The 16,450-nt window shown below is 47.7% G+C and overlaps 1 long non-coding RNA gene across 1 annotated transcript in view; it reads right to left on the bottom strand.

Moving 5' to 3' along the window:
• Window positions 1-374: 374 nt before the first annotated feature.
• Window positions 375-16,450, bottom strand: part of LOC115949093 — an 18,425-nt gene continuing 2,349 nt past the window's right edge. The window contains exons 2-6 of the long non-coding RNA XR_004082740.1: window positions 13,107-13,421; window positions 5,717-5,907; window positions 4,744-4,884; window positions 2,453-2,544; window positions 375-1,684 (exon numbers count right to left, since the gene is read on the bottom strand). This is a non-coding gene — a long non-coding RNA (uncharacterized LOC115949093). The remainder of the gene's footprint in view (window positions 1,685-2,452; window positions 2,545-4,743; window positions 4,885-5,716; window positions 5,908-13,106; window positions 13,422-16,450) is intronic.

The raw sequence follows: 16,450 nt of genomic DNA, 5'->3' as shown, positions 1-16,450 counted from the left end.
ACTTGAAAAAATCCTCCCTACTATTTTGAATTTTATATTCTATTTATATATTTGTGATTTTAAGGTTCGTGTGTATTTAGGGATTTTTTTTTTTTTTTACCATTAAACTCAGTGTTCTGGAAAAGAACCCAACTTAATTTGGAGAAAATACTCGGCCTGTTTTCTGTCTTTCTGTTATTATTCAATATGAAAAGGATATTGTAAGTGCATATTCCGCTGAATGTGCGGTTTGGCAGCGAGCGGCTGTTCAGCTGCCCTGCTTCTGCCTCAGAGTTTATTCAGGTCATAAACGAGACATATAAGCATTTGAGTTAAGATTTATAGTTACATTAACTGTATCAGAAGCTTTTTGTACTTAATATAAAACACACTGCAGGAGCTCAACATTGCTTTATTCCACAATACACTCAATATTAGACATGTTACCTGCTGTAATTACTGACATTAATAGCCTCAGGAATAATGGAAAGTGAATTAAACACCAGTGTGGTAGATGTAAATGGGACTTTATAGTACATGTCGTTTGGAAATATTGTATGAGTCATTAAATTTGTACTTAATATTTCTTCATTTAGTAATTAAGCAATATCCCAGCAAAACAATGTCCTCACTTTAACATATAGCTCAGATTTTGCTATAAAATCAGAAAGTGGTTGCCAAGGGTTTAATTTAAATCCTATGAACGATTCAACCCAGTCCTGACACGGCAAAATTGAACCTCTTGCAGACAATTTTTAGGAGAAAGCGGGGACCAGGATTTGTACAGCCCCCTCTAACACCTTGGAGTGACTCATGCAAGGCTTTAACCAACATTGCATAGCATAATTTTCTTCTGGAAAGGAGGCTGAAGTCACCAGCAGCTCAGGCAGGAAATCTAATGTGTATGTCTTCAAGCCACCAAATATTTGCTGATTTGGACATTTTATTTTTACCCAAACTTCCTCAAATTTTAATTTTATAAGTAATCTACTCTAGAAACTCCCACTTCCTTCATTGCTTGTTCATTTGCAAATAGATGTCCATTCCAAGCCTTTGCACAGAAGCCACCCACTGCTGCTTCACAAAAGTCTTGAAAGACTGGGGAAGTACAAGACTGGGGTTTCTTAAGCCAACAATATCTCCAGAATGAAGATGCTGTCTGAAATGTTTAAGATGATGAATATGATTGTAGCGCATACTTTTCTCTACAGTCTTCTACATCTGTGTATTGATTAAGCTAACATCCATGTGCACACAGTAAACATACTAACATTCAGACAATCCTTTTTTAGCTTGATGCTAATAATATGTTAAGGCGAACAAAAAAGAAAATAGAACCCATATTTACCTATAACCCTCGTCTATTTTGAGATCCCAAGGCTTTTATGTTAATAATAAAAACACCAATAAATCCTCATCTCTTTGCTTTTTAAGCCCGACAGATAGTCTTTGAAGCACTATTGCATTTATTTCTTCCAACCAGATGTGCAATTTATGTTTTATTTGAAAGCAAACCTTAGCATTATAGAAGACACTTGTGCTAAACTAATAACACAAATATATTTTCCATCACTGGGTAAAACCTTCTCAGGAAAGTCTCCAGACCTCCTGCCATTTTCCATTGCCTTGCTGATATTCTTGGAACAGCTTGTATGACACTGTTAAGTCACATCATTCATTTCACAGAGATCTCAATGGAGTCTGTCTGAAAACAGAAATAATACAGTAGATTTAAGCAGGAAGACATCTAAGCCCCTGCATTTGCAAGGAACACACTGTAAGGAGAATGTTTAAATGCTAGTTTTGAAAAAAACCTGCAATTTATTTCCTAAAAAAATACTCCAACAATCACGTGTGTGACTTTTTCTAATTTTGCAAGAAAATTAATGCCTTTGTGTACACTGGAAATATACAAATGGGATATTTATTTTTTGTTTTCTTACATCTTTATGTAGTCTGGACCCCCTCATACAGTACAGAAATGAAAAGTAAACTCTTGAGGGATTTTGAACAGTTCACCTGTGGTTCCTATAACAGAAAAAATGCAGAACAACACTGGTGGGTAACTCACTGGCCCTTCCAGGTCTCTTATGGCTGGTGAAGGTGACCCAGCAAGGGCTCCTGATGCTGATGTCTATCGGTCCTTCCCAGGGTCAGCTACTCATGCAGTTCCAGCTCACACTAGTAAATATCCCTTAACTGTCACTGGGAATCACTCCAAGAGCAGTTTCCCTCCCCTCTCTGAACCGCGTAGCAGATGCCTTGAGGCTCTCAGACACTGGAAGCCGTGTGAGAGATACTGACAGCTGTGCTTCCTGCATGTGCTGCTGCCACCCATCTGCCACCAGCCTTCAGGGTTTACTGGCTGGGAAAAGTGATTAGCATTGCCTAAGGAAAAAATTCTAATCAGAAGTGGGAAGGAGTTACAGACCTTTACCCCTGCACCTAGAAGTAGACATGCAGTATTACTTACCTCAGAGGGACACAGCAGTCCAAGAGGTAAAGCAGGAGGCTGAGCTGCGGCTGTCTTCTCTAGGGATGTGCCCATGTGGACTTTTGGGCTTCCTGAAGGAACATGGTGGTAACAGTAAGGTAAATGCCCTTCCAAAGGCAGTCCCCCTCATTATTCATTCTTTTTTTCCCCAATGTTTTCTAACCTGGAGTAGGGTTAGTCCATACCATTTTCAGTATCTTAAATTGACTTTCCCTAGGGATGAACTGTGGAACTCAAGTGTCACCCTCCCACTCTTGATCCCCATAATGTTATTATTGATAATTGTTTCTACTGCAGGTGAATCATTAGGTAGGATCATGCCCAGTTGCACTCACAGTTGTACTAAATATAGAGGAAGATATAGAAACATTTCACAAAATACTACAGTCCTACTAAAGTATGTATATGATGTGGTAATTAGAGTTACTGTCCTCTTGGTGGCAGAAGGAAGTCTATAAAAAGAACATACTGAGACACCAAAGGATCACAGTAATTTGTGTGAATTTTACCTTCTGATCTATTTGAAAAGTATTTATTACAAAGACAAATGGCAGTAGCAGAAATGCTGCCCTGGGAGCAGTTCGGATGTACACGAATTGCAAACAGCTCTGCACGTTCATTACACATCGTATGGCTCCTCCTAGTGAAACCCTGCAGAAACAGTTGTGGGCTGATTTTCCTCCCTTCCAAAATTTCCACCACATCCTGAACTGCAGTTACTAAGGGATAGAGCAGCAGGGGGGTGCTGGGACATTGTGGGAGGGGGTAAGGGAGTACTATTGATCATTTGCAATTTTACTTCATAAAGAAAATTCTGCCTTCAGATGCCTGCGTTGGCTGCTGCTGGCTTCTGTGGTTTCTTTGCATGTATGTGTTTGCCAGCTATCCACTGGACTTTCATAAATCAAATAACTGTCTCAAGGAACTTCAGAGTGAAAACATAAGCTGTGAGAGGTTGAGCCTACAAGACAGTTTTCATCTGTTATACAGTATAAATCCTCTTTCATACTTTTTGGTAGCTCCTACCCTCTCTGGAACACACAGCAGGTGAATTGTAAGGCAAAGCTTGGCCCTACAGCTTCTAAAATATTGCACTTTGCATTCATACAGAGAAAAGAAATCTTTTACCTGAGTTACTTAATTATTTATAATTTTATTTGGATATTTCATTTGGGTAGTAAATATAATTTTTGCAGTTCTACCAGTTTTACTGTAATGATAACTTCATGCTTTAGTCATAAATATATGTCAACAGCAAAAATAGAAAATAAGGTCATAGTGAGACAAGAATCTTCAATGTCAATTATGTTAAAATGCAAGGAAACAAGCAAAGGATTTGCTAGAAATATTAAGAATTTGATTCATACCTTAAAATTTCTGAAACTTTTTGTCTGGAAAATTTTCAAATCTTGAGTTAATTACAGGAGATGAAAAAAGTTTCACCTCTGAAAGGAGGTGATTAATATAAGCTTTAAAATGTTCCCCCAAAGCCTGTAGGAGGCATTTTCCTACAATGTATTTGTAGGGGAAAAAAAATCATCCTCCAAGGCACATCCTTAATAAGCTTCCTCATGGTTTGCTCAGTCCTCTTTTATGTGCTATGCTTGGTTCCATCAGGTACTTGGGGGCATGGAAAAGGAGATATTTGGGATGGAAAGGCGATGCAATTTAGAAGAAAATGGGCAGAATTCCTTACACACAGGATACTGTTAATAGCAAAATTTACTCCTGTCCTGAAGCTGGGAGAAGCCTCTGTGACTAGCTCTCTCCTGTATCCTAAATCTGACAGCATGTCTTTCCACAGCTAGTAAGCTGGAAGCTGCAAAAAATCAAACATGCTGCATGCACAATGCTCACACAGTAAAAACCTAAAGCTAAGGTCACTCCCACTGGGAGGGAATATTTTGCAGGGGCACAGAGATCAGGACTACACCAATTATCTATTAATGTTTCAGGAACAGATCCTGAAATAATTGATAAATTAAAACCTGGGCTAGAGTTGACCCTGAGGACTTCCCTGCATCCTTGTGCGACTTTGAGTCTCATCATTTCTATGTCACTGTATTACCTGTGATGGATGCAAAGCTCCAATTGCTGAACAGTTGTTCTTCCCTTACAAATAGGTATAAATCTGTTATAGAAATCCTACTGGTTATTTCTCGACTTTCTTGAAATGACTCTCTAAACACAGCTGCCTCACAGTCATGGTAAACATTCTTCACAAAGGCCAGTTTGCTCTACAGGCCCCAAGGAATGTGACAGCTTGATACCTGGATAAGCCTGGGCTCAGTTTCTGTTTCTACAGAAAGCTGGAGTCTCCAGTGGATGTTGGTAAACAAACCCTGGAGCCATTACTTGATAGGGATCGTGAGCTGTTACTCAGCACCTTGCAATATGGAGTTGGATGTGACCTAAATGAAAGAGAATAAAAAATCAGAAAAGTATTTCAGAAATGCTTGAGATGAGTCATTGCACACAGAGCAAGCTGGTACTGAGGTGCTGTGCCCAGTTTTTCAGCTGTTAACCCACAGCCTGACTTGATCACCACGCACCAGGCAGAAGTACTCACACAAGTATTGTAGCTGCTGGTAGGCACAAAACCTCTTCCTCAATGTCCATACATGTCCAGATTTAAGTGCAGGAACAAAAGGAAGGGTAATAGCAGGGAGAGTGGGAGAGATTGCAATCCACTCCTGTAATCAAGTATAGGGACTTGTCTAGAAGACATTTTAATCTTTGGTCTCTGAAAGCAGAGACTAGGTAGATTCATGTCAGAAGCAGCATGCACAAAAGTCAATACTGATATCCATTAGATACGTATATTTAAAAGTGTTTAGTTCTCCATTGCATTGAAGGGTTTATGTCTTCCCAGGAGTTCAATACTAGCATGGATATTTTATAGCTCAAGGTCTTAAAGCAAACATCACCTGGTAAAACTCAAACTGGTGAGAAGCCAGATCTCTCTGAACTTGCTGCTGCTTTCTGGGAGTTTCTGTTTGTTATTGTGGTGGGAAGGCCATTAGGGAGGGTTGGAAAGGATGCAGGCAAAAAGCTATTGTTGCTGTTGTAGGACCAATTCCATCTCTCTGACTAAGACTGAGTGAAATCCACTGATTAATAAGATACTACATGCTCTGGTACATGATGGTAGAAATAAGCCCAGAAAAAACATACCTGGAAACCTGGGTTTCACTGTGCTAGTGTTAGGCACCATGCATGAAATGCCAGGCATTCTACACTCACTTGGCAGTGCAGGGAAGGCAGCCTTCTGCCCACAGCTGGGCACAGCAGATCACCTTGGTGGCTTTAACACACTAGCTTGTCTGAGAGGACTTCTTCTTTCCATGCACTGTGATCAACTCGAAGGGATTGTTGCCCCAGGAATCAGTGGAAAGGTTTTCAGGCTTGCATCTTTGCAGTGAGACAAATATGATCTGAAGAAAGATGAGAAAAAAACAGAGATTGCTTATGTGGTTCACAAGGTCACTCACTGGGTCTCAGGAAGGATTACAGCACTTCCACAGTATTGAGTGCTGGTAAAGTAAAAATGGGTTTCAAGGACAGAGACTACTAGCAGAGAAACCCTTGTTTGGTTTGATCTCATTCAAGTGCAATACTGATACTAGAGAAAGAGGGAAATTGGAAAAATCTAAACTATAATTCTGTGACTGGCAGAGGGAAGAATAAAAAAAAGAGAAACCTGCGGTCAGCGAGAGCAAACCTGTTCCTTGGGAGTGTATCAATCTTGTTTCCTTGTGTTACAGCAAATAAGGGAATCATCACCACCACTATCAACACAGTATTTGCCTTCTTTCAAGCAGACGGCACCATAAGCCAGATGAATAAGGCTTGAATCTGTCTCTAACAACTTACTAGTTATTCTCAAATATTGTGTGGTGGACTTCAGCATACAAGGGAGTTATAAATAATGTCCTTAGCCCAGTATTTCCTCCACGGTCAGAGGGGAGATAGGACAGGAGTCAGTGAGAGAGAACCCTCTGGTATATGAATACTTCCTGCATTACAGTGCCTGCAACCTTGCCATGATCCACCAGAAAGTTACAGTCTCATTCTCTGTCACTGCAATGTCCCATCTCAAATGATGCAGATTAATTTAATCACAGAGGCCTGAAATACTTTCCAAGGGGGGGGGAAAACCCCTCAGTTTCTGTCAGTGAAACGGAAGTGGAAAATTCCCAGCACAGTTAAATTCAGAGACTTTCCTCCAACCCAGCTATTCACCAAGCAAGGGTTATTCCAACCACAGCTCAGAGCAATCTGAGAGCAGCTGCTGAGATGCTTCTCAATTTTGAATGAGAAGCTGCATTTTAAGAGGATAGCAGGCAGAAAGGGGAACGCGACATCTGTGGCTGCGGGAGCTGTAGGGGTCCGGCGCTGCTGCAGCCACCTTCAGACAATGGGATCCCCCTTTGTCCCAGCTCTGGGCGGGACCCAGAGGCTGCCTGGTGTGCCAAAGGCTTGCAGCATCATGGTTTGGATGGGGCAGGCGCGCTGACCGTAATCCAATGCCTGGAGAAGGTGCTTCCATTACCTGTTTCCTTCTCCCCTAGGGGTGCTTTCCTAAGTCCTGTGAAAAAAAAAAAACCCCACGGCAGCTGGGGGTCACACCTCCACTCCGGGACGGCCGGGGGGCATCGGGGTCCGACCCTGAGCCCCTTCTGGGGTTCCCTGTGTCCGAGGCACACACGGGACGTTTTGGAGGGCGGTGGCTGCTCCCAGAGGGATCTCTGATAAACAGGAAGGGGCAAATATTGCTACAAATCGCTAATCACTCCCAATATCAGCCTAGCAAGAGAATAAAACTAAATTTCCCCAAGAAACTAAGATGTACATGCATCCCCTTCCTGCAAATTCAGACAGCCCCGAGGACCGCGGGTGCGGGCAGAGCCATTTCTCTAGCAGACCACGTTTTCCTACCGTGCAATGTGTAGAAATATTCTAGAAGAAGCACAATAGCCTCTCGGTGGGGAGCAGGGAGGGCTCCCCCAGCCGGGCCACTCCAGCCGGACTGCAGGCTCTTGCCGGGAGAAGTGTCACTCTCCAGACTCGAGAAAATATGTTTCTCTCCCCCTCTCTGTCCACATCATCGTACCCCCATCCCTTTCCCATCCGCCTCAAGGAGAGATGACAAAAACAGGCAGAAGTGCCTGCGTTCGCTACGTTTGCTTCTGACGCCAGAAGGGATTTAGGGATATTACCAGCAGCTTATTTAGAGAGTCCGAAAGCACACCAAGAGCAAAATAAACGAACAGGAGAAAACACGTTGGGTTTAAGCGCGCAGTCGGGGAGCATCAGCTCGGGAGCTGGGGCAAAGGCTGCTCTGGTTGTTCGGTAAATTTCCCGGGAAAGGAACCACGTCCCGCTCTAAGAAAAACGTCCCGGCTCATGTAAAACACAATCAATGCTGGAAACACACACACATACACATGTATTTATACACACAATTCTCTCTCTATTATTTATATACGCCGCTATTTATGGATAGTGCAATGGGAAAGGGCCGTCGCACTCCGGTGTCCTTACCGCCGGGAGAGAAAGCGGAGCCATTTCTCGGCCCGGAGGCTCTCTCTGCTCCCCGGCAGCCGGGGCTAGGGGTCTCCTTTCCCGCGGAGCCGAGCTACGCTCAGCACCCGCCCCATGGTGCGTGGAGTCAAAGCAGAACAGTCCCGATGCCTCATCCCCGCTGCTTCTCTCTTTCCGAGGGGTGCTCCAGCTGGAGGCGAGGGATGGGGCGCACAACATGAGACTATCCAGTGTACAGCTTTCCTTTCGAAAAGCTGCTTTCTCCGCAGTGATAAGACCCCTAGCGATCGCGGAATTGACCCCGTTCACAGCCGATATTGCTTCACTGCGTCCCCTTCCTCCGGGTGCGGGTCGCAAAAAGCAGGAGCCGCATGCCCCGGGACTGGGACAGGGAAATAGCCGCTGTGAGAGCGGGGCACAAGTGACAGACTCACGCAGTTTTCGTGTGGTCGCCTTGACCTGGCGCTGGGCGGGTGTCACCTGGGGAGGTTGGGAAGCGATGCTCGGGCGGGGAAGCGCCCGTGCGGTCCTTCAGGCGGGAGTCCGACTTCACCACACGGCCGGGCCCTTGGAGCAAGCGTCGTTCACTCCCTGCGCTCGGCCTTTCCATGCCAATCCACAAATACAGGGCCCAGAGCCTGTAAATTCGTTTCCCCACTGTCTACGAATTTGCACGTCCTAAAACCTCTCCCTTAACCCAACGCGTGGGCACTTGTATTCATATAGCCAGATACATACACCTAAAGAAGATGAAATTCAATGTGCACCTGTACATTCAAAGAAAATACAAACTGGGCAGTACAAGCACAAAAACTATATCTGACTTTTTAAAAAAGCATTCTGAAAAATATTTTTTATCATTTAAATTACATATTCCCGATGTAATTCTACCTTTTCCCCATTTTTTTCCCCGAAGAGAATGTTCAGATCTGTTTGCAAATGAGAAACCGTATTTTCTGCCTAGAAATACTGAAGGTAATAGGCAGAGAAATTTTAAACTTGAAGAAAGCATCCACAATTTTAAAAAGAAAGTTGCAGAGTTATTAATATAGGAATCTGGTCTTGGTAGCATTTTTGTACCTTCTACATTGCTGTAACTGTGCAAATACAAAATTATTGTAAATTTGCAACATCAATACATTAATAATTCAACTGCAATTATTTTATTATTTTAAATTAATTTTTCCATTCAGAACATTGCAATTATTTGGTTTTGCAATTATATTTAGCAGGGGTGGGATTTATAATACATAAATTATTTTCTTTTGATAGTCATAATTTACTAGTGGAAGGTATAGGTTAAAAATTACAAGGTAGAAGGGGTACTTTATTCAAATCGTATGGAAGTCCCCATCTTCATCCCAAATTGTGTGCATATAAAGAACAAATAAACCCTTCAAATCTGCAGAACAACTGGATGTTATTTGGTTTTTTTCCCCCTAAGTGACATTTTATCTTGTTATAAGTGGAGGGTGTTTGTATATATGTGAAGAGGGAGATAGAAACCATGTGGCTCATACCGTGATATCCAGAGATTAAGAGGCTGTTCACAGAACCCTGGATGAAGTAAGAGAGGTGTTGGACAAAGATCTGCATGTTTTGACAATGAAGCTGAGGTGAATTTCCCAAAATGCTAAGCGGTTGCTGAGTTCATAGATATGGTAATTAATCAATGAATCTGGACCCAAGCCCAGCCCACCTCGGCCACTCCATGCTGCCCCTGCCAAGTGACCGGCAGCAGGTCTTTGCAGGTAAAGGGTCACTCGACTGGGTTAAGCCTTGGTTCCAGGTCTCGATCTGGGAAGCCAAGAGAATTTCGGTAGATGTCGCACGGACCTGGAGGGGGAGCTTCCAGCTCGGTCTCCTACCGAGTACATTTGTGATTCCCCTGATACAGGGTGAGCATCGACCTTTACCAGGGAGAGAAGCCTTGTCCAGGGCTATGGAAAGTCGCCGTGCAACATCCCCAGCAGAGCTACATGGGGTCCTTCACAGCAGTTATTCTTGGACCTCTTGCCAGCAAACTTTCTCTGGAGGCATTGGCATCACTCTTTTCTCCATCACATACATCTCCTACAAGCATTTAGGTCACAAGTGTATAGGTCTCCTACAAGCAGCAGGAAAAAGCCATGCTTCCCACAGCCCTTATGTATCCCTCTCCCATTGCTGAACACTTCCTGCCTTATTAGGTGCTCAGGGATGAACTAAAACACCCGAAGACAAATGCTCCACACGGGGATATTTCAAATCTCATCCCTGGTGAGGAGGAAAATCAAATCAAAAGGAGGAAAGTCAAATTGTCAAAAAGAAACACTAGTAAGACTAGGGCACTGGTGGGGGCAGGTGGTCAGCAGCAGGGCCTGTGACATGCTCCCTGTGCCAGGGTGACACTGGGATCTCCCGATGGAGCCTGAGCCGCGGCTAAGAGCGGGCAGCCCCCGTGGAGCGTGGCGACGCCCAGAGATGCTGAGGCTCTGCTTCTGTGCTCAGCACAGGGCTGTGCGCAGCAAAATCCCCTCGCCTGCTTCCCTCCGGCTTCACCGCTGAAAGCAATTCCAGAGCAGTGTGTGTGGATCGGCTTCTTGCACACCGGGTGAAAGAGCACTTTTCGGGACAACACACGGACTGTAAAGGCGGTATCCAGCTCTCCTGCCTGGGAATTCCCCCCATCGGCACTCAGCTGCCAGGAGCGGGGCGCTTCTGCAGCCCAGGCCCTGGTCCTGCTGCGCCTTTTTCCTGGGCGGCAGCCGGGATTTGGGTTTGGAACGGCTGCAGGAGGGGACAAGAGATCGACCCGACGTCCCGGGTTGCTGGCTGCGGGCCGCCCGTCTTCCTCATCCTGCGGGCTCCACTCGTCCCTCGGGGCTGGATGGAGGTCCCAGCAGGGAGATACTCCTGTGGGACACGTCTGGGACAATACATCACCTTGTGCAGGAAAAGGGGTATGTGGGCAGAGTCAGGGCACGGCGGGGAAGCCGAAATGCCCCTCAGCAGAGCGACTGGAGCCGCATCGCCCCTGGGTTACTCGTTATCGCTGCATTTGGCAGAAAAATCTTGGAGAAGTCGCTCTGAAATTTTCTGACTCTGCCAGAATCCCGAGGAGAAAAAACTCCTCCTCGCCGAAGGGCATCTGCTCTTCCCGGAAGGCGAGTCCCGTTTAGGCAGGCAAGGGGCAAAAATCTTCTCGCAATAGCGTTGTTCTCCAAAGGAAAAAAATAAAAAGTATTTCCAGCACTATTCTGCATTAAATATTGCGGCGTCTCAACTTTGAAAATGAGCTGGGTGGGGGTACTAATATTTATTAATACCCTCTTCGTATTACACTGCAGCTGCAGAAGAGAAGCGTTTTGCAAACGGAGCCTAGGCAGCGAGAACGGCCCCCCCTTGCCCTGCGAGCCCGGGCGCAGCGGCTGCTCGGCGGCCGCGGGCTGTTCTGGCTCGTCCCGACGTTCTGCCGGACCCTCCCGCCCCGGGCTGCGCCGCCGAGGGGCTTCTGGCGGAGGAGCGGCTGCGCGGGCTGCTGGGGATTACTGCAATATGGCACTTGCGTGGTTTGCAGCAGTGGTGGTGGGATTACACTTTCATTTCCATGCGTGGTGTAAGCGAGTAGAGCTCGACCCCGGATCCGCCGTGTAAGAAAACAACTACTGAGTTTCATCGCAAAAGCTTTGAGCCGGAGAGGAAGAAACTTTCGTTTACTTTATGAAACTCCGCAACTGCTAGTGAATTCCGCACCCAGTTACATCTTTGCTTTTTGATGTCGCAAGTAATTTGTTTTCACGTGCATCAATAATGCAACACCTCTGGGGTGGACGCTGAAGCCCCCTAGGACCCACGCAAGGCAGGAGGGGATGGGACAGGGAGTAAGGGCAGCTCGGCTCTCGTATCCTTTTTTGATGTTGTTAGGGGGATGTGTGGGGGGGTTGTTCCCGTTTTATTATCTCAACGAAAGAAAACCCTCAGGGCGGTAATGACCGAGTTTTCTACAGGCAGTAAAACATTAAAATGGCCACAAACCTTTCAGCACAGACCAAAAAGCTAGTTTCTCTTCTCTTCTCTTCTCTTCTCTTCTCTTCTCTTCTCTTCTCTTCTCTTCTCTTCTCTTCTCTTCTCTTCTCTTCTCTTCTCTTCTCTTCTCTTCTCTTCTCTCTTTTCCCGTTCTCTCTCATTTCCTACTCTATCAGGAAAAAATCTCCAAACACCTCGGTGTTTTGTGGCTATGTTTTGCAGGGCAAGGCATGGTTTTGAAGGAAAACGCAGCCCTTTTTCACCCACATGGATAGTTGTGTTCTGCGTACTGCATGACACAGATGTTCCCACCTGCAGAAGAACCCCAGGTCATCTCGGAGGTCCAGAGCAACAGGGTATCAAAGAGCCTAATGCATAGGGTGAAGGTATCCGTGTACAAATTTTTGGATAAAGTGTTTTTGCACAAGCAAAGCTGTAGGAACTAGAAACCCTTAAGATAAAGAACCGAGAAAAAGAAAAGATGCACTTCCAAGCCTGGTCAGGAAGGATCGTCACCGGCCTTAGGTCCCAAAAGCAAATATTTAGGGGTCGGGTTAACCGTGGGAAAGGATTAGTGGACACAGATTCAAACAAGAAAACTTCCTGCCCGGCGGAGCCAGCCCCGCGCCGGTGCTCGCCGTCCCTCTCCCCAGCTCCCCGAACCTCTTCGGCCTCGCTCAGCGGGACTGCAAGGAGACGGCAGCAAAGGAGAACCTCCCCGGCAGGCAAGGCCTCCTCCTCCAAAGAGACGAGGGAGGGGATCATTATTCTTCCACTGTAAGACATTCGTCATTATAAATCGTCAAGCCAAGTGTACAGGGGAGAGCCCCAGAGCCGCGCTTGGCTTACAGCTGCCTTTCGTAACAGCACAGCCCGGAGATAACCCGGCATTGACTTAAGTCGCCGTGCAGAGAGCCCCTAAGTTCCCCGTATCCTTAGGGGAGCTGGGCTCTGTCGGCGCAAGCGGGAATTGGCGGCCGGCCGCCCCGGCTCTGCCTGGCCGCGTCCCCGGCACCGAGCGGGACGTCACCAGCGGCCCCCGAAACGCCTCTTGGTGCAAGCAGACGGTGCTGCCCCTCACCTTGGCCGGCTGCGTCTCCCGGGTTCCGCGGGAAGGGCTCCGTCACTCCCACTGCCGGGGTACAGAGCAGCGAACCTGCATCAGTCCGTGATCTCAGACGAAAGCCACGAAGACAAACAGCGCCTTTCGAAGCAGTCTTGCTGCTGTGCGTCCAGGAGGACGATAGACAGAGCTACCAGGACTCTCAAATGCGGAATTCTGGTTACTTGAAAGCAGCTCGAAAATGCAATTATTCCTGTAGGTGGCACTGGTACTAGATGTTGTAGAAGCGGAGGCAGAAACGGAGAAAATTGCCTAGGAATTCCCAATTGGTTCCTATAATTTAAGGGAGAACAATACAGTTATCTTTTTTTATTTACTCCAAATTCATGTAACATGTGACAAATGAAGACCCGATTTCTTTATTAGAACAAAATATGCTTTTAAAATCTCGCCCTCTATAGCTTAATGGTCTGGTCCACGAGAATTGTCTATTCCCCTAGTGCAAATAGAAATTAACTCAACACGGCTCATTCAAGTCAAATGCTTGCACCAGGAAAGCCCTAATGAGACACTGTCTGGTTTCCAGAAGGGTTCCTAAGTACGATTGGCGGCAAAGTTATTAAATCTGTCCAAGCAGCTAACACATCATTAACACACCCCACCTCACCCTCCCGACCTCGATCTGAATATTCAAGAGAGGGTGAAAGGGATGTGACAGTGGCACCGATGCCATAGACCAGGTGGAACTCCCCACGCCGGGGAGAGGAACTGGGACAGCCCCAGGTCTCGGCAGCGGCAGGAGGAGCGGAGGGGTTTGCCGGGGAAACCTGGTCCGCGGGGACGTCCTTAACCCCGGCCTTTCTCCCGGTTTAGCACTACTGTGCATTTATTTCACCTGCTCACTCGCCCCCAGCGTGTCCCAGTGAAGTGCACGCACATGCCTTCACTGCAGAGGGTCTGTACGGACCCGAGACGGGGGGCTCAACCCCGACAGTGTAACCGGGTCTGCCTGTCCCTCCGTTCTCCTGAGAATGGGTCAAACTCCCGTAGTCACTCTCCACGGGTTTTCTGAGTTTCTACAGACCCTGCCCTTCTCCCACCAGGCCGAGGGGCGGCTCCCCGCGGTGTCGTAGGGACTGAGAGCCCCGGCCGGGCCAGGGAACCAGCCAGCCGGGAACCGACCAGGAACCAGTCAGGAACCAGCCGGGAACCAGCCGGCTCCGAGCGGCGGGAGAAGCTGCTCGAGAACGAGCCGGCGGCTCTGGCCCAACCCCCGGCACAGCCCGACACTGAGTGGGCATTTCTGACCACTGAAACTGAGCTTCCTTGCTTCTGCACGCCAGGGAGGAGAGCTCTGCAAGAGGTTGTGTCCTTATCCCAAAAGCGGGACACCTAAAAGCCTTGTGTAGAAATAGAGATTTCTTGCTATGCTTCGTTTTCTTCAAATTTTGGGTCTATGACAACCGAAGTACTCCAAGACCCGATTGTATTTTGCCCATCATTACTTGATAAATATGCAGGAAATGTCCAGACATGGCTCGTTTGTATCTGATGAAACTTTGTTAAACAAAATTTCATCCTGTTATATTTCCATTCTCCGTTTTGACCCTGATGTTGAAATAATTTCTTAGTATTGAAATCACGCACTCTCACACAACATAACTCCCTCTCTACCTTGTGGGAGCTTCGGAGTTGTTGCGTGTAGTTCCGGGCATGTTTGAGTACTACGTTAATTAAATTAGGGTAAAAATACTCTCCCCTCCGGAATCACAAGTGAATGAATGTGGGCAGTTTGCGCAAACACAAATGTATAAGCCGGTGGTTTTTAGCGAGCTAAAATAAGGTAGCAGGCTGTAACAAGAAACGCACCATCTACCAACGACGGACCAGCAACTTGCGCCAGGGTCATTCTCAAAACGCCCTTTTCCCCCGAAGAGGGGAAAAGTGGAAAACAAGGCCAGCCCCTGCAGAAGGGCCGGGGCCGGGGGTCGCCAACGGGTTGGGGAGCTGTTGGGGGGCAGCGGTCCCTATCTGTAGCAGTCTCTATCTATCTGCAGCGGTCCCTATCTATCTGCAGCCGTGCGCCGGCTGGAAAGGACGTCTCCCTGTGAAAATCTCCCTTCTCTTTTCGCACAGGCGTTTGCCGGTGCATGTACTCTTGTCCCAGGCTACGAGGGGGGGTCAGCACACCTGAGAGGTGGGGGTCAGGCCGGTATTTTCAGGCTCGCAGGCTCGGAGGGGGAGCGTGAGAGGCGAGGTCAGCCCCGCACCCGCTGCCGCTGCCTGCTGAGGCACGCTGCCCTCGCTAACCTACTGCGCTCAGCTATTTTGTGGCATAAGGAAATGCGCATGGCAGCCAGTGATGCGTGGAGGCCCCTTCATCCTGCGTTTGGTTCCTCGCAGAAAATGGGAATGATCCCTGGAGATTCCGTGGGATTTTGTACGCTCACGTGTAGGAATAGCTCTGTGCAAGATGAAAGCCCGTTTCAAAGCTCCGTGGGTCTTATCTCTCAATTTCACACAGCACATTCCCCCCGGGATGGGTCACCTCTGGACATAACTCGAAGTTCTCGCTGGGTTGTCGCTAGCCTTCCACCTGCCTCTGCCCGCTTTTCCCTACCTGCCCTTCAGAGGAGTCCAAAATCTCCTCCGACACCCACACCGCGTTATCCCCTCACCCCTGCTCCGGCTCCAAGATGTTCTTTGCCCACCAAACTGTCTGCATCGCTTCCGGGGGAGGATTTCGCGGCTTTGAGCCGCATGGCAGGAGCTGGGGGCGGGGAAGACAGGGCAGCTGCGACAGTCCCCCCGGCCGCCGCGCCACGTCCGCCCCTCAGACCTTCCCCACGCCACCTCGGGAAATACGGCCACCCAACTACGTACACGGCCCGGGGAACTGTGTCCTTTGGGAAGAATCAGGGGGCCTTCAGCTTACAAATAAGTTACTATGTGGGCACCCTTCTGCCTTAATAGCCCCTCAGTAGCCCACTCCCCTCGAGGAAGGTGAGGAGCTTATCTTCCTTCCTCCCTTAAAAAAATCAATAAAAATCTGCAGCTTCAAAGAGGGGCGGGGAGGGGTAGTCGCGTCGGATTTGTCTGGTTTCTTCCTACAAGGGGAGAGCAGAGGCATCTGGGGAGCAGAGCGAGGCACAGCAAGGCCTCATGAAGGCGGCTCTAAGAGGAAGGAGTAGGACACGCCGAGGTGAGCGCAGCGGCGCAAAGGAGCCCTGCCGGAGCGCTGGAAAACCTCAGCGTAGGGACTCTGCTCTCAGCTGCGGGAGCTGGGCGCTGTCTGGAGGCCTGCCCGGTGCCGGAAAGCGCCGGAGAAGGCCTTCATGGGCGGGGGCAGCCAGGGACGGCCA

The sequence above is a fragment of the Geospiza fortis genome, unplaced genomic scaffold (genome assembly GCF_000277835.1).
Source record: "Geospiza fortis unplaced genomic scaffold, GeoFor_1.0 scaffold54, whole genome shotgun sequence".
Lineage (NCBI taxonomy): Eukaryota > Metazoa > Chordata > Aves > Passeriformes > Thraupidae > Geospiza > Geospiza fortis.
This window is presented reverse-complemented; position numbering and strand designations above follow the sequence as displayed.